The following is a 19157-nucleotide window of genomic DNA, read 5'->3' on the forward strand; positions in this document are numbered from 1 at the left end:
TTACTTTTAAGTTAATGTAGGGCTCAAGATAGCCCCAGGGAAGCTTGTGGCCTTCTTTTATTTTGCAAACAGTGCCTGAGAAAGTTTCCCCTGTGTTCAAGGGAATTTCTTTTCTTTTCTTTTCTTTTTTTTTTTTTTTTTTTTTTTTTTTTTTTGGTTTTTCGAGACAGGGTTTTTCTGTATAGCCCTGGCTGTCCTGGAACTCACTCTGTAGACCAGGCTGGCCTCGAACTCAGAAATCCGCCTGCCTCTGCCTCCTGAGTGCTGGGATTAAAGGCGTGCGCCACCACGCCCGGCTGGGAATTTCTTTTTAGCTTTGTTACAGATCTATTCAGATGTTTAAAATAATGCTTAAATTCAAAGAGTTTTGCTTTTAATGAACTGGTGATCACTAGATAATTTTGCCTGTAGGTATGGCTAACATAGCTTTACAATATGTAAGAAATTTTTATTGTCTGCTTCAATACAAGAAGCAAAGAGTTTAAATCTTTCAGTATATATTGTTTCCTAAGTGGAAAGTATTTTATTAGCTAATGCCTCTAAAGGGAAGTTTAAAGTTCTGGAGAATAGTTGTTGCTCCATAAGATTCAGAGGCAATATATTTTTAATATTTAGGATTTTAGTTACAGAAAAATCTAAGAAAGAGAAATTTATTTGCTTCAAAATTTTAATTTTCAAAACCTCCAAGAGATGTTTTGTCAACAATTTAATGTTACACATGTTACTGAGATATTTTATAATTCTCAAAGACAAGGTATTGTAAAACTTTAAAAACTATACCTTCTTTAAAAACAAAAAAGGGGGGAAATTATATCCCTGTGCACATTATTTAAATCACATTTTTATTTAAAAAAAAAAAACCTAGATATAATGATGTCTAGGGCAGACAAAAAGGATCCACTTATTGGCACATGCCATGATCCTGTTCAGATACTTAATATGGGGAAAAGGGGGAATGTTTCCGTTTTTTCCACAGAATGCTACAAGAGCATGCTAGCTTCCAATGTGACAGGTTGACCTGTGACCTGTGAGTGCCCTGACAGTGGTGACCAGAAAGCTGTGTTGAGTGCACAAAAGAGGAGAAATCGGAGAGCAGCCACTTACAAACAGATAAAGAAACTTCGTATCTCCACCAGGGGCTGCAGCGAGGAGTACCAACCTGGTGCCAACTTAAAATAAAAACAACTAAAAAAGCTGACTCATGAGGCAAAAAGACTGGTACAGAGAATGTACAAGATGCTTTCGTCAGAAACACTGTTTTTGGCCATTCAGGCCAGCTCCTCATAGCTATGAAAGTTTGTGTACCTTGCCTATATGCTTATTGTTAGATAATTTTAAGAGTTAAGATTGCCAATCTTGGCAAGTCTTTTTATATTCATTGTAATTCTTGTCAATCAATTAATTGTGTAGATCCTAATTTAGATAAGGAATCTGCTGTTATGATTTTGTTAAAGAGACCTGCTTATGTTTTTCTGCCTATTAGAGTTAAGAAATGATCCTTGGTTTAAAAATCTGGGAATGCAAACTTTGAAAAGGTATCGACCGCAGGGCGTGGTGGCGCACGCCTTTAATCCCAGCACCCGGGAGGCAGAGGCAGGCGGATTTCTGAGTTCAAGGCCAGCCTGGTCTACAAAGTGAGCTCCAGGACAGCCAGGGATATACAGAGAAACCCTGTCTCGAAAAACCAAAAAAAAAAAAAAAAAAAAAAAAACCCAAGATATAAGATACAATTTGATAAACGCATGAAACTCAAGAAGAATGAAGACCAAAGTGTGGACACTGTGCAACTTCTTAGAATTGGGAACAAAACACCCAGGGAAGGAGTTACAGAGACAAAGTTCGTAGCTGTGATGAAAGGATGGACCATTTAGAGACTGCCGTATCCAGGGATCCATCCCATAATCAGCTTCTAAACGCTGACACCATTGCATACACTAGCAAGATTTTGCTGAAAGGACCCAAATGTAGCTGTCTCTTGTGAGACGATGCCGGGGCCTAGCAAACACAGGAGTGGATGTTCACAGTCAGCTATTGGATGTATCACAGGGCTCCCAATGGAGAAGCTAGAGAAAGTACCCAAGGAGCTAAAGGGATCTGCAACCCTATTGTTGGAACAACAGGATGTACTAACCAGAACCCCGGAGCTCTTGTCTCTAGCTGCATATGTATTGAAAGATGGCCTAGTCGGCCATCAATGGAAAGAGAGGCCCATTGGACTTGCAAACTTTACATGCCCCATTATAGGGGAATGCCAGGGCCAAAAGAATGGGAATGGGTGGGTAGGGAAGTGGGGGGCGCTATGGGGGACTTTTGGGATAGCATTGGAAATGTAATTGAGGAAAATATGTAATAAAAATATTAAAAATAAAAAAAAAAGAAAAGGTATCGACCACAGCTTTTTAGATCAGCAGCTACATACTGCCCATTTTGTTAATGATAAGCATAGGAATATTTCCATAGCTTTCTCAGAGCAATATATTATATAGATAAAAAATTAAAAGCAAAGGTTAACGCCCTAGAAGAAGTAGTGCTAGCAATAGGGCAAGATATTGCAAATATTAAGACCAGGTTAGCTACTAAATGTCATGCTCCTTTCCAATACACTTGTGTCACCCCCTTACCTTATAATACGACCATTGATTGGGAAAAGACTAAAGCTCATTTTCAGGGAGTATGGAGAGATACTGATATTTCTCATGACTTAGAACAGTTAAAGGCGGAAATTTCAGACATAGCCAAGCCTTCACCGGTGTTCCAATGTCCTATAAAGCCCTTGAGCTTGGAATTCAGGGAGAGTGTTGCCTATTCAGTGACATTCAGAATAGCCTCTGGCATTACACTATCACTTTGAATAAAAGCTAGGTCACTGCCTTACACAGGAATTTACCATCAACTAGGAAGAAGGAAGTTTAAGACCTAAAGAGGAACCAGAGTAGATACTTAGAACTATAGATAGCTGAGTTATACCCATACACGCGTATTTACAATGGCCTAGGGGAAAGGTAGACTACCAAAACTGGTTTTCAACCTCCCCCTGTCTTTTGACCTTGTTGCCCTCCCTTTTAGGGCCCCTATTGGGACTCCTATTATTGATCTCCTTCGGTCCTTGGGCATTTCAGAAATTGACCCGATTTGTTAAATCTCAAATTGATTCATCTCTTTCAAGCGTATTTGCTTCAGTTCATTACCATCGGCTGGACATTGGCAATAACAAGCAGGTTACTAGAGAAGAGTCAGACGTGGATGCCGCTTCATCACCCTCTTCTCGGAGAGAGAGACTCAATTTCCATAAAATGCTTAAGTAAGATCATTTCCCTCCCCCTAAATTCGGCCATCAGTCTCATGCTACAAATCATTTATAGATTGCCGTAGTCTGTGCTTCCGACATGGTAATATACATTCTCGCCACATTGGAAACTAAACAGTCATCCCAGGCTAGACACATCGAAAAATTGGAACTTGAAGCCGTCACCCGTGAGAGTTGTAAGACTAAGTACTGCACAGAAATTAGTCTGGAAGCTGTTAGACAGTCTCTGAGAGGCATGTCTAATTGCATGAAGGTTGAGTGCCCTAGGGTCCTTCCCCCCAGGAAAAAACGGCACAGGAGCAGGTCAGGGTTACTCTGAGTAAAAATGTGTGGGCCTGAGAGTCAATCCTGTACATGGCCCCTAACATTACACACTGGGGATCAGACCTCTACCTCTACCCATGGAGCTTGCTTCGTTCCTAAATCCCTTGGCTGGCCCAGGTTATACCCAACAGACTGGGACCATTAATTCAAGCCTCATAGATGACTTGTCCTTGTGTCCTTCGTGGTCTTAGAGAATCACCCGGTGAACAAACAGACATTTAGGCGATCGTTAAAAAACGTGGCTACAAATTTATTATATAATATGCCTTTATAAAAATATTAAAACGGGGGAGATGTTGGGAGCCATTAAGACAACATAATTGTCCTGATCTCTGAATTGGGCCTCTCCCCCCGAGAAGAAAAGGGGGTCAAAAGCGGGCCACCGACACACCGATTCCGAGAACAACCACAGAATGTCCCAGCCCTAAGTCATCGCTGATGTCCTGACCACACCCTGATAACACCAAGTTCCTGCTTCCCCCGTGTAGCTGCCAAAAGAAAAAATTTCTATTTTCCCCCCTCCCACTGATAAGTACTTCTCCTTTTGTTTGTGCAATTCTATTGCCCCACCCCTCCCACTGATAAGTATCTGTACTTCCCCTTTTCCTTGTGCATTTAAACCTTGGGCCTGGCTAATACATTGGGGTCTTGATGCAATTCAGAACGTTTCCCTGTCGTTATTCGCACAAGACCCTCGTATCTCTCTACCCCCCATTTGGTTCTTAGGAGAAGGTCCCCTCGAGACCCTCGAATAACTGGACCTGCTGGACGGGTCAATATGTCTATTGATGGTTAGTCGATAAAGAATATTTGACATCTGTAGTAATGGAATATTATTCATCCTTTAAAAGAGATCTTGCCATTTAACAACATGGAGGACATTATACCATGTAAAATAAGTCACATACACAAAAACAAATATTTCACTTACGTGTGAAATCTTGAAAACTGTTGAACTCATAAGAAACAGAAGAAAAGTTCCCATAGGGCAGAGGTAGGAGACGTGGGAAGATGATAGAAGGTTGCAATTTTCAGTTATAAAATAGATATATTTTATAGACCTAATAATGTACAGCAAAATGACTGCAGTTAATAGTGGTGAATAGTCTTCATGAAATGTTCAAGGATAATAAGTCTTAAATAGTCTCACCACACCACATACAAGGTGACAGGCATAGTAATTTGACTCTGGTGATCATTTCATGACATCTCCTGAATATTATGTACTACTTAAATACTTAACAGTTTTTACTCTTTGGTTATATCTTGATAAGTCTGGAGGTATAATCAATAGAATTGGGGGCATCAAGAGAAGAATGTGTGAGGCTGGAGAGATGGCTCAGCCAATAAGAGCACTGCCTGTTCTTCCAGAGGGCCTGAGTTCAATTCCCAGCAACCACATGGTGACTCATGACTATCTGTAATGGTATCCAATATCCTCTTCTGGTGTGTCTGAAGAGAGAATATATATATATGCCACAGCACCCAAAGGAGGCTCCACTCCCAGGCACTCTAACATGCCCAGGATCTTAGGATCAGGGGTGAGTAGGACACAACATCTGTTTCAACACCACCATGAGTAACTGTGACTAGCAGGATAGGATCCAGGGACACAAGAACCCCACCCAACCAGTGGCTGGAGTTCCTTCTGGTCTGGGAAGGTTTACCTTGTGCACAAATTCTGCAGCTAGTCCCACAGCACCCAGAGGAAGTTCAAATCCCAGGCGCTCTAACACAGCCAGGATCCCAGGAGCCTGGTCAAACCAGGATCTCAGGGTCCCAGAGGCAGCTTGAATCCCAGGAACTCTGACACACCCAGAATCTCAGGATCTCAGGATCCTGGTATCACAGGATAACAGAGACAGCTGGACTATGAGGAGTTCTGACACAACCAGGAAGGAAGGACAGACAGGCTCCAGTCAGATAGCAAGGACAGGTAGCACTAGAGATATTCAAATGGCAAGCTTAAGAACATAAGCAACAGAAACTAAGGTTACTTGGCATCATCAGAACCCATTGGCATCATCAGAACCCAATTCTCCCACCATAACAAGTCCTGGATACACCATCACACCAGAAAAGCAAGACTCAAATCTAAAATCACTTCTCATTATGATGATAGAGGATTTAAGGACATAAATAACTCCCTTAAAGAAATACTGGAGAATATAGGTTAATAGGTAGAAGCCCTTAAAGAGGAATCACAAAAATCCCTTAAAGAATTACAGGAAAACACAATCAAGCAGGTGAAGGAAATGAACAAAACCATTCAAGATCTAAAAATGGAAATAGAAACAATAAAGAAATCACAAAGGGAGACAACCCTGGAACTAGAAAATCCAGGAAAGCGATCAGGAGTCATAGATGCAAGCATCACCAACAGAATAAGAGATAGAAGAAGAATCTTGAGGGCAGAAGATACCATAGAAAACATTGACACAACAGTCAGAGAAAATGCAAAAAACTCCTAACCCAAAACATCCAGGAAATCCGGGACACAATGAGAAGACCAAACCTAAGGATAATAGGTATAGAAGAGAACAAAGATTCTCAACTTAAAGGGACAGTAAATATCTTCAACAAAATTATAGAAGAAAACTTCCCTAAAGAAAGAGATGCCCATGAACATACAAGAAGCCTATAGAACTCCAAATAGACTGGACCAGAAAAGAAATTCCTCTTGTCACATAATAATCAAAACACCAAATTTATTAAAAGCAATATACAACAAACCAGTAGCCAACCTCAAACTAAATGGAGAGAAATTTGAAGCAATCCCACTAAAATCAGCGACTAAACAATGTTGCACACTCTCTCCCTACCTATTCAATATAGTACCTGAAGGCCTACCAAAGCAATTAGACAACAAAAGGAGGTCAAAGGGATACAAATTGGAAAGGAAAAGTCAAAATATCACTATTTGCAGATGATATGATAGTATACTTAAAGTGACCCCAAAAATTCAACCAAAGAACTCCTAAACCTGATAAACAACTTCAGAAAAGTCGCTGGATATAAAATTAATTCAAACAAATCAGTAACCTTCCTCTACTCTTAAGGATAAACAGGCTGAGAAAGAAATTAGGGAAACAACACCCTTCACAATCGTCACAAACAATATAAAATGCCTTGGTGTGACTCTAACTAAGCAAGTGAAAGATCTATATGACAAGAACTTCTTCAAGTCTCTGAAAAAAGAAATCGAAGATGGTCTCAGAAGACAGAAAGATCTCCCATGCTCATGAATTGGCAGGATTAATATAATAAAATGTCCATCTTGCTGAAAGCAATCTACAGATTCAATGCAATTCCCATCAAAATTACAACTCAATTCTTCATAGAGTTAGAAAGAGCAATTTGCAAATTCATTTGGAATAACAAAAAACCTAGGGTAGCAAAAACCATTCTCAACAATGAAAGAACTTCTGGCGGAATCACCATCCCTGACCTCAAGCTGTACTACAGAGCAGTTGTGATAAAAACTACGTGGTATTGGTACAGTGACAGGCAGGTAGACCAATGGAATAGAATTGAACACCCAGAAATGAACCCACACACCTATGGTCACTTGATCTTTGACAAAGGAGCTAGAATCATCCAGTGGAAAAAAGACAGCATTTTCAACAAATAGTGCTGGCTCAACTGGCAGTCAGCATGTAGAAGAATGCAAATTGATCCATTCTTGTCTCCTTGTACTAAGCTCAAGTCCAATGGATCAAGGAACTCCACATAAACCAGAGACACTGAAACTTATAGAAGAGAAAGTGAGGAAGAGCCTTGAGGACATGGGCACAGGGGAAATTTTTCTGAACAGAACACCAACAGCTTATGCTCTAAGATCAAGAACTGACAAATGGGGCCTCATAAAATTGCAAAGCTTCTGCAAGGCAAAGGACACAGTCAATAAGACAAAACAGATTGGGAAAAGATCTTTACCAACCCTACATCCGATAGAGGGCTAATATCCAGTATGTACAAAGAACTCAAGTTAGACTCCAGAGAACCAAATAACCCTATTAAAAGTGGGGTACAGAGCTAAACAAGGAATTCTCAACTGAGGAATACCGAATGGCTGAGAAGCACCTAAAGAAATGTTCAACATCCTTAGTCATCAGGGAAATGCAAATCAAAACAACCCTGAGATTCCACCTCACACCAGTCAGAATGGCTAAGATCAAAACTTCGGGTGACAGCAGATGCTGGAGAGGATGTGGAGAAAGATGAACACTCCTCCATTGCTGGTGGGATTGCAAACTGGTACAACCACTGTGAAAATCAGTCTGGCAGTTACTCAGAAAACTGGACATAATACTACCTGAGAACCCAGCAATACCACTCCTGGGCATATAACCAGAAGATGTTCCAACTTGTAATAAGGACACATGCTCCACTATGTTCATAGCAGCCTTATTTATAATAGCCAGAAGCTGGAAAGAACTCAGACGTCCCTCAACAGAGGAATGGATACAGAAAATGTAGTACATTTACACAATGGAGTACTACTCAGCTATTAAAAATGATGAATTCATGAAATTCTTAGACAAATGGATGGAACTAAAAAATATCATCCTGAGTGAGATAACCCAACCACAAAAGAACACACATGATATGCACTCACTGATAAGTGGATATTAGCCCAGAAGCTCAGAATACCCAAGATACAACTCACAGACCACATAAAGCTCAAGAAGAAGAATGATCAAAATATGAATAATTTGGTCTTCCTTAGGAGGGGTAACAACATGCCCATGGGTGGAGTTACAGAGACAAAGTGTGGAACAGGGACTGAAGGAAAAGCCATCCAGAGACTGCCCCACCTGGGAATCCATCCCATATACAGTCACCAAACCCAGACAGTATTATGGATTCCAACAAGTGCTTGCTGACAGGTCCCTGATTTAGCTGTCTCCTGAGAGGCTCTACCACTGTCTGACAACTACAGAGGTGGATGCTCTCAGCCAACCTTTGGACTAAGCACAAGGTCCCCAATGAAGGAACTAGAGAAAGGACCGAAGGAACTGAAGGGGTGTGCAGCCCCATAGGAGGAACAACAATATGAACCAACCAGTACCCCCAGAGCTCCCAGGAACTAAACCACCAACCAAAGAAAACACATGGAGGGACCCATGGCTCCAGTCTCATATATAGCAGCGGATGGCCTTGTCGGTCATTAATGAGAGGAGAGGCCCTTGGTTCTACGAAGACTCTGTGCCCCCAGTGTAGGGGGATGCCAGGGCCAGGAAGCAGGAGTAGGTGGGTTGGTGAGCAGGTGGAGTGGGGAGGGGATAGCCTGTTTTCAGAGGGGAAACCAGGAACGAGGATAATGTTTGAAATGTAAATAAAGAAAATATCTAATAAAAAAAAAAGATTTCTTGATTGACAGCAAAAAAATAAATAAATCTGAGAAAAAGAGAGAGAGAGGAGAAGAATGTGTTTGGCATAGGATAAGCAAGCTGAGCTGCTTCCGGAGCTTCTGGGTACCCAAGTGATCCTGGACTGGAGCACAGATTTGAGGGAGGCAGCACAGGTTACTGGAAACACATCCATCAGGCTCACAGCTGGAACGAATGCCTTAGGGGTTGTAAAGAGGTCTGTGGAAAGTGGAACAGCACCTGGAATATTCAGAGCGCTGCTTCCAGCTCGCCTTTATCTGAGCTGTGGACAGGCATTGTTAACTGTTCCCGAGGGGGCTGCATGGAGGAACAGAGCTGCTGTTGGACTTTGAGGTGTTTTTTTTTTTTTTTCCTTTAGTGAAAACAATGTGATGCCATCCAATGCACACAGTGCTTCTTCACAGATATAAACTACATCCACAAGAGACCCTGTTTTTATCTTTTGCTATTCTGCTAACCTTGAGAAGTGGGGAAGAACCAAAATTGTTATCTTCCCTTTGCTGAGGAAGGCACTGCCCAGTGTGATTGAAATGTGTGATCATCATCTAGATAGTAAACCACAAAGCTCTGTCAGGTATTTTTAAAAATATAATATATTTTTTTAACTTTTGAGAATTTCACCAGGTGGTGGTGGTGCACACCTTTAATCCCAACACTCAGGAGGCAGAGGCCAGCAGATCTCGGAGTTCCAGGCCAGCCTGGTCTACAGAGTGAGTTCCAGGACAGCCAGGGCTACACAGGGAAACCCTGTCTCGAAAAACAAGCAACCTCAAACAAAGAACAACAACAAAGAACAAAACAGCAGCAAAAATAACCTTTTAAAGAATGACCTACAATGTATTTGAATTGTATTCACCTTTACCACTCATAATTACTCCCAGATCCCTCCCTCTTCCCTACCCTACCTCTAAACTTTGTGTCTTTTTTTTTTTAACAATTTATTTTTAGGGGGCTGTAGAGATGGCTCAGCAGTTAAGAGCACTGACTGCTCCTCCAGAGGTCCTGAGTTCAATCCTTAGCAATTACATGGTGGCTTACAACCCTCTGTAATGAAGTCTTATAAGGGTCTATGATTTGCCAAAGAATGATACCCTGGACTCAAATAGTATGTAAACCCAGAGTGTTTTAGTCTGCAGAAGTCCAGCATGCTGGGATCTCCCATTTCCAGAATAGAAAGACACCCAAGTGAGCTTGAAGGCCTGCTTTAATTAAAGCACAGGAGGGAATTCCAGGGTAGGTAGCCTCTATGTTAATCTGTTGGGTCCATCCCTGCGGACATTCCATTGCCAGGGTATGAAAGCTGGAAACTTGCTGGGGAGGTCTGGGAACTGTTACTGAGGAAGCAGCTGAGGAAGTCTGGAAACTGCTGGTGATCCATTGTCCTTGCTAGTGGGCAGGTAGGTAGCTAGGACATTCCATTACCTGGGCATGAAGGCTGGAACCTGGGGATTTTTTTCTGTTAGTAATAGACTTGCCTGTGTCTGCCCAGGTTTTAGGCCTAGTCTCCTTTACTCCCAATTTGAAGTCTGTCATGAAATCAGCCTAGCCTTCTTAACCTGATGCCCTCTTCTGGTGTGCATGAAGATAGCATACTCATAGACATAAAATATGTAAATACAAATTTTAAAATATTATAAAAAATGATCATTTATTTTTATTTTATGTGCATTGGTGGTTTTTTAAAGATTTATTTATTTATTATATGTAAGTACACTGTAGCTGTCCTCAGATACTCCAGAAGAGGGCATCAGATTTCGTTATGGATGGTTGTGAGCCACCATGTGGTTGCTGGGATTTGAACTCGGGACCTTCGGAAGAGCAGTCGGCGCTCTTAACCACTGAGCCATCTCGCCAGCCCGCATTGGTGTTTTTTTAAGATTTGTTTACTTTATGTATGAGTATACTGTAGTTGTACAGATAGATGGTTGTGAGTCATCATGTGATTGCTGGGAATTGAATTCAGGACCTCTGCTTGCTCCAGCCCAAAGATTTATTTATTATTATATCTAAGTACACTGTAGCTGTCTTCAGACACAGCAGAAGAGGGCATCAGACCTCATTACAAATGGTTGTGAACCACCATGTGGTTGTTGAGATTTGAACCCAGGACCTTCAGAAGAGCAATCAGTGCTCTTAACCTCTGAGCCATTTCTTGTGTCATCTTTTTTTTTTTTTTTTTTTTTTTTTGAGACAGGGTTTCTCTGTGTAGCCCTGGCTGTCCTGGAACTCACTCTGTAGACCAGGTTGGCCTTGAATTCAGAAATCTGCCTGCCTCTGCCTCTGTCTCCCAAGTGTTGGCATTAAAGGCGTGAGCCACCACGCCCTGCTCGTGCCATCTTTTTAAATAACCCATTGAATTCAGTTTGGGTTGCTCCTGTGCTCCTGGATATAGGACCAAGCTCTGAAGAATGATGGGACTGCCAGAAGCCACACCCTTAAAAGAAAACTGACTTTCCCTCCCTGAGAAGTCATCAACCATCTTCGGCTAGTTCTGTTATGAATGGGGGAGGGGGAGCTCAGGAAGCCCTTCCCCCAGGCTTAATGATGTGCAGGCCTTAAGCAGGAGAACCGTACCTATTGTGAATTCTTTAGTGCGGTGGGTTTTTCATGCCCAGAAGACACCGTTCATTCCAGCAGTCCCTGGCTTCCGGTTCTTAAAAATTCTTTCTCTCAGCTGGGCGTGGTGGCGCACGCCTTTAATCCCAGCACTTGGGAGGCAGAGGCAGGTGGATTTCTGAGTTCGAGGCCAGCCTGGTCTACAAAGTGAGTTCCAGGACAGCCAGGGCTATACAGAGAAACCCTGTCTGGGGGGGGGGGGGGAAGCAAAAACAAAAACAACAAAAATTCTTTCTCTCTTTCTTTTCTTTCTTTTTTTTTTTTTTTTTTTTTTTTTTGGTTTTTTGAGACGGGGTTTCTCTGTGTAGCCCTGGCTGTCCTGGAACTCACTCTGTAGACCAGGCTGGCTTCAAACTCAGAAATCCGCCTGCCTCTGCCTCCCGAGTGCTGGGATTAAAGGCATGCTCCACCACTGCCCAACTCATTAAAATCCTTTCACCCCAGCACTCCGGAGGCAGAGGCAGGCGGATTTCTGAGTTCGAGGCCAGCCTGGTCTACAGAGTGAGTTCCAGGACAGCCAGGGCTATACAGAGAAACCCTGTCTCGAAAAACCAAAAAAAAAAAAAAAAAAAAAATCCTTTCATCCTCTCTTCTGCAACAGCCCCAACCCTTAGGGGGACGGCAATATAGACACCCCATGTGTACCTGAGCTAACATTTATTCCCTAAACTCTGACGAACTGTAGTTTCTGTGATAGTCATTGTCCATTACATAAAGGAACTTCTCTGATCAGATCAGAGAACTTCATGAATCCATGAATATAGAGACACAAATTTAAAGTGCACTTTGGTACTATGTCCATTTAACAGAATAATAGAGGTAGTTTCACCCTTGGGTCTATAAGCACCCTAATCATGAGATCTTGGCTGGATTTAGTACCAGGCATCTGTTTCCTCCTGTGGAGCAGGCCTGAAATCCAGTCAGAAAATGCTTGCTTCCTCCCTGAATATCCCATGCCACTATTGTGCCCAGGGCCATATCTTGTGGAGATGGTCATTATTCAAGCTTACAGGATTCATTTTTCTTACAGCAGCCTGCATAGCTCCTTCCAGTACTGTGAAAGCCACCCATCAGGGAGGGTAGATACTTCCTGGTCAGTACCAACTTGATTTTCCTATCTATAACCGATGAGTGTGGGGTCTTGCTTGAACAGTAGGGTCCTGCCATCAAGTTCTGGTTGTATTGTTTTGGAGGTCTCTGGAACATTTTTGACCAACAACTTGAGGGGAAGTACCCCACACTTGGCACTTGTCTTTTTTTTTTTTTTTTTTTGGACAACTCTTAGCTTCTGGGAACAGCATTATCCTCTGTGTAGGGTAACTCCAATTAAATGCTTTAATGAAAAAGATATGAATAATATAAAATTGTAGGTTTCCATATGAGCTTTTGAAACACCCTAAATGTTAGGTGACCCTCCCTGTGAGCTTCCACCGCTCTGCTATCCCATTCCTCTCCCCACTTAACTGTCCCTCCCATTATTTCTATTGTCCCTTAATATCACCTATGCTCTACTGTCTCTCCTACTTCTTTCCTCTACCGACCTTATTTTCTGGATTCTACAGATACTCTAAACACACAAATCTAAACATTTAATTCTCGCAACAGTTTCTCTTTCTGAGTCTGGGCTATCTCACTCCATATGATGTTACCTAGATGCACTCATTTACCTGCGAATTTCATTTTTCAACAGCTGAACAGACTGCATATGGGATGTCTAGATTGTTTCGAGTGGCTATTGTGGATAGCTATGGACATGGCTGAGCATGTGTTTCTGTAGCAGGAAACAGTCCTTTGGGTACCCGCCCAGGAGTTGTACAGCTGAGTCATTTGATAGATCCATTTCGAGTTTTCTCAGAAAGCACCTTACTGATTTCCATAGTGGCTACACCAATTTACATTCTTGCCCACAGTGCATGAGGCTTCCCGATTCCCCCCACAGCCTTCCCAGCATGTTGTGGTTTTTTTTTTTTCTTTTATTATTATTAAAAAGAATATTTTCCAATTTGTGCGTGTCTAGTTGTCTTGTGTGGATACCAGCCCAAGGAAGCCAGAGAGGTCACCAGATCTCCTGAATCTGGAGTTACAAGTGGCTATGAGCCACTCTGTGGGTGCTGGGAACTGAACTTGGGTCCTGTGTGAAAGTAGAAAGCCCTGCTATCCTCTAAGGAATCTCTCCAACCTCTGTCTTTGTTGCCTTAATCTTAGTCGCTCTGAGGACAATAAAGGGAAACCTCAAAATAGTTTTAATTTGCATTTTTCCTGATGGCTAACTTTTAAAAACACTTCTTAGTCATTTGTGTTCTGAGAACTCTTCAATTCCGCAGCGTACATGTGCAAGTGGGGGGGGGGTGTTGAGATGGGGTTTCTCTTTGTAGCCCTGGCTCTATACACCAGGTTAGCCTCAAACTCAGAGATCCACCTGCCTCTGGGATTAGAGGCCGGTGCTACTTACCACAGGTCTCCACAGCCCAGTTTTTAAGTGGGTTGTTTGTTTTCCTGGTATTTAGTTTTCTAGTTCCTTGGCTACTCTAGATACTAATTCTCACTTTGTGTACAGCTAGAAAAGATTTGTTCCTATTCTGTAGGACTTTGGTTGACTAACAGTTTCCTTTGCAACACAGTAGCTCCTTAACTGTATGCTGTCCCCCTTGTTGAATGCTGATCCTTTTCCTGGACAACTGGAACCCTCTTCAGAAAGTTCCTAACTGAGCCTGAAGTGGTCTCTTCCATCAAGAAGTTTTAGGTCTAACGTTGAGATCTCTGATCTGTTTGGAATTAATCTGTATGTGAGGTGAGAGAAAAGGGTTGTTTAGTTCTTCTACATGTAGATATCCAGTTTTCCCCACATCTTTTGCTAAAGTTTATGTCTTTTCTCCAATGTTTTTGGCATTGAAAACAAAAACCAGTCAGGTGGTGATAGGTGCCTGGGCTGACTTACATCTGGGTCCTCAGTTCTATCTCCTTGGTCACTGTTCCTGTTTGTGTGCCAGAATGATGCTGTTATGACCACTGTGGCTCTGTAATTTAACTTGAAATTAAGAATGGTTGTGCCTCCAACAATGTTTTTATTGTATAAGATGGTTTTGGCTTTGTGGAGCTTTCCACGTGAATTTTGAGGGTTTTTTTTTTTTATTAGTAGTTTCTGGGAAGAATTTTGATGGGGATTACATTGAATCTGTTGGAGCTTTGGTAAGGTGGCCATTTCCACAATCTCAATCCTGCTAATGCATATGGATGGGAGGTCTTTTCATCTTTTGATTTCTTCAATTTCCTTCTTCATTGTTTTAAGTTTTCACTGTAGACCAGGCAGTGGTAGCACGTGCCTTTAATCCCAGCATTCAGAAGGCAGAAGCAGGTGGATCTCTGTGAGTTTGAGGCCAGCCTGAGTGAGTTCTACAGAGTGAGTTCCAGGACAGTCAGGGCTACACAGAAACAAAATAAAACAAAACAACAACAATAAAAAGCCAGTCTTGAAAAGCAAAACAAAAGTTTTCATAGATCTCTGTTAGCTAATTTTATGTCAGTTTGGCACAGGCTATAATCATCTGAGAGGAGGGAATCCAACTGAGAAAATGCCTCCCTAAGACAGAGCTTCTGGAAAGCCAGTAGGACATTTTCTTAATGAGTGATAAATGTGGGAGGGGCAGTTCCTTGTGGGTGAGCTCACTCCTAGCTGGTTCTGGGTTCTATAAGAAAGCAGGCTGAACAAGCCAGTGAGCAGATTCTCCAGAGCCTCTTAGGATCTTGCCCTATTTGAGTTCCTGACCTGACTTCCTTCGGTAATAAACAATGGTGTGACAGCATAAACCAAATAAACTCTTTCTCTCCCAAGTTACTTTTGGTGTTTCATCAGAGTACTAGTAACCATAACTAAGACAAGAACTAAGGTTAGAACCTAACCTAACTTGGTTAGGTTTACCCCAAGAAATGTTGTTTGGGTTACCAGAGACAGATATTCTATTTTTTTTTTTAAATAGATGTATTGTATTAGTGTTTTACATGTATGGGGGTGGGGGAGTATGTATATGTGTGTAGATGCCCGGGGATGCCAGAAGAGGGTGCTGGAGTCCCCTGGAACTGGAGTTACAAATGTCCTCTGGAAGAGCAGCAAATGCTCTTAACTGCTAAATCGTTTCTCCAGCCCCAAGACAAGTATTGTTTACAAGTTCAGTGTGCTTTTGTTATACCTCAGGGCCTCCCTTTCTCAGCAATGTTCACAGCACAGAATTTGTTAGCGGTTTAGATACATAAAGCTATAAACCTTCAGTACCACACCAGTGGGTTTTCTATAGATTTTATTGGTGTCTAGTAAAACAACAAGCATGAGTCTTTGGCTTTTTTTTTTTCTTCAGCTTAAAATAAATGTCAAGTTGTACATCTTTATTGTCTTAGTAACAGATGGTCATCTAAGCTTAGCTCTTAACATTCTTCAAAGCAAAGATGAAGAAAGATGTCTAGAGTGGAAAATCAAAAACAACAACAACAAAGGAAAAAAAAAAAAAAACAGAATACTCGAGGGCTGGATACATGGCTTAGTTGCCTGTCATGAACAAAGTCTTGGGTTCAATTCCCAGCACTGCATGAATCAGGCATGGTGGCACAGACTTGCCATCTTACCATGCCAGCACTTGGAAATCAAAGGCAGGAGGACGACGTATTCAAATAATCCTCAGCTACTGTAGGGCCTGAAGAAATTGCTTGGTGATTGAAAGTACTGACTGCTCTTTCAAAGGCTCTAATCTAGGTTTGATCCCAGTACTCATAGGACAGCTTATAACTGTCTGTAACTACAGTTGCTGGTGTCTATACCCTTTCTTGGCCTTCTCAGGCACCAGTTACACACACACACACACACACACACACACACACACCACTCAGGCACAATGCCCATACACATAAAATACATAGTTATTTACACTGTGTCTCATTAAAAGACACTCATTAAGGGAGGAGGGGAGGAAGAGGAGGAAGAAGGAGAAGAAGAAGAAGGAGAAGGAGAAGGAGAAGGAGAAGGAGAAGGAGAAGGAGAAGGAGAAGGAGAAGGAGAAGGAGAAGGAGAAGGAGAAGGAGAAGAAGAAGAAGAAGAAGAAGAAGAAGAAGAAGAAGAAGAAGAAGAAGAAGAAGAAGAAGAAGAAGAAGAAGAAGAAACAGAAAAAGAGAACTAGAACTAGAAAGAAAACAGAGGGGTTGGAGAGATGGCTCAGCAGTTAAGAGCACTGACTGTTCTTCTAGACCCAGCAACCACATGGTGACTCACAACCAACTGTAATGAGATCCAATGCCCTCTTCTGGTGTGTCTGAAGACAGCAACAGTGTACTCATTCATATATACATACCTTCAAAAAGAAAAAGAAAACAGAACTAGATATGCCTTGCAAAGAGTATGCACAGAACTTGCTTAAAAGTTCCCAGGACTCCCCACCTCCCTCTAGCTGCCTTCTGGTATCCTCATGTGAGTACACCTAATCTCAGCCGGTCTGCCAGAAACACCCTGAACACAAACCCTAATCCCCCTCACAGCCCCTTTTCTGCTCCAGCAAAATGAAAAGAAACTATCATGACCCAGGAAAAGATTGCCAACCTGCAGGACAGTGCATATTGGTGGGAAAGGAACCATTCACAGACAGAAGGTGGTTCCTGGAACAGCCACAGCAGATGCTTAACAACCAGAACTTTAGCCTGGTGTGGTGGCGCATGCCTTTAATCCCAGCACTTGGGAGGCAGAGGCGGGCAGCAGATTTCTGAGTTCGAGGGCAGTCTGGTCTACAGAGTGGGTTCCAGGACAGCCAGGGCTACACAGAGAAACCCTGTCTCAAAAAACCAAAAAAAAAAAAAAAAACTAGAACTTTGATTCTCTTTAAAGAAGCTGGGCATAAACAATGTCTCTGGGGCTGGAGAGATGGCTCAGTGGTTAAGAGCACTGACTGCTTTTCCAGAGGTCCTGAGTTCAGTTCCCAGCAACCACATGGTGACTCCCAACCATCTGTAACGGGATTTGATGGATGCCCTCTTCTGGTGTGCCTGAAGACAACTATAGTTGTACTCATATACATAAAATAAATAAATCTTTAATAAAAAAAAATCTCTGGTATTGAAGAGGAACAGTGACAATCCTCTTTGACAACTCTAAAGTTTAGGTGTCTCTGTCAGTGAACACCTTCACCATTACAGGCTGGGCTGCAATACCGAAGCCGGCAGAAATACTTCCCAGCATCCTATACCAGCTTGGTGCAGACACTCTGACTGGGTGACAGAGAGTGGCAGTCGCTCTGCCCAGACAACCTGGGAATGGCAAAGCACCAGCTGCTACTGGAGAGGAGAGGGATGAAGTTGCAGTCCTGTGGAGAATTTTGATGAGGTTTTCAAAAATGGAGCAACTGGGGGGCTGGTGAGATGGCTCAGTGGGTAAGAGCACCCGACTGCTCCTCCGGAGGTCCAGAGTTCAAATCCCAGCAACCACATGGTGGCTCACAACCATCCATAACGAGATCTGGCGCCCTCTTCTGGAGTGTCTGAAGACAGCTACAGTGTACTACATATAATAAATAAATAAATCTTTAAAAAGAAAAATGGAGCAACTGACTTGAGGCAATTTGTGAGGAAGATGAAACTTAAAGAAGTTACTGGGCTGCTATTTCATGTCATGACTGCTTTAAAAAATTTATGACTCTGATAAGACCTACATCTTTACTATTTTTATGTTCAAGCCCCTTGGACTCTGCAGCTCCTTTTAGTTGTTGGTTACACACACAGTTCACCCTTCGCAGCAAATTAAACTGAAGCAGGGCGGGAATCAAGTTTGAGAAAAGTTAATAAAATTCTTTGTCTAATTTTCCTCTGGTCTCTACATTCTTGCTATGGTATACACACTTGCACACATGCACACACACACCAGAGACATATAAAAAAATTCTAGAGATGGGCTTTGGTGGTGGTTATGCAACGACATGAATGTCCTTAATGCCACAGAAGTGTAAATGGCTAAGACAGCACATTTTATGTAAATTTCCTTTTGTGTAGCCCTGACTGCTCTCAAACTTGCTCTGTAGACCAGGCTGACCTTGAACTCAGAGAGATCTGCCTATCTCTGCCTCCTGATTGCCAAGATTAAAGTCATTTGCCACCACTGCCCAGCTGTTAGAGATTTTTTTAACCATATATTTTTTTAAGTGAAGAGGAAATGACGTTGAATGGAAAGGATCAAGAATAACTTTTAAAATTCTTCTCTTTTGCTGCATTCTTCCCTTAGATAAGTAGAATTTTACACTGGGAGGCTTTCAGGAAGCAGATAGTGATGTGGTTCTTGCTTAGGGACTGTATCTTCACTCAGGGGCTTTCGCAGTCCAAACCGTCCTCAAACTCCCTATGTAGCCAGGCATGACCTTGAACGTCTATCTCCTTGACTGATGGCATTATAGGTGTGTGTGTGTCGCCTTGTCCAGTTTCAGGAGGTGATGAAGATTGAACTCAGTGCTTACTGTGTGCTGGGCAGTTACTCTCAGCTGAGCAACATCCCC

Source organism: Mus caroli, unplaced genomic scaffold (assembly GCF_978045245.1).
Source record: "Mus caroli unplaced genomic scaffold, Mus_caroli_1 scaffold_1, whole genome shotgun sequence".
NCBI lineage: Eukaryota > Metazoa > Chordata > Mammalia > Rodentia > Muridae > Mus > Mus caroli.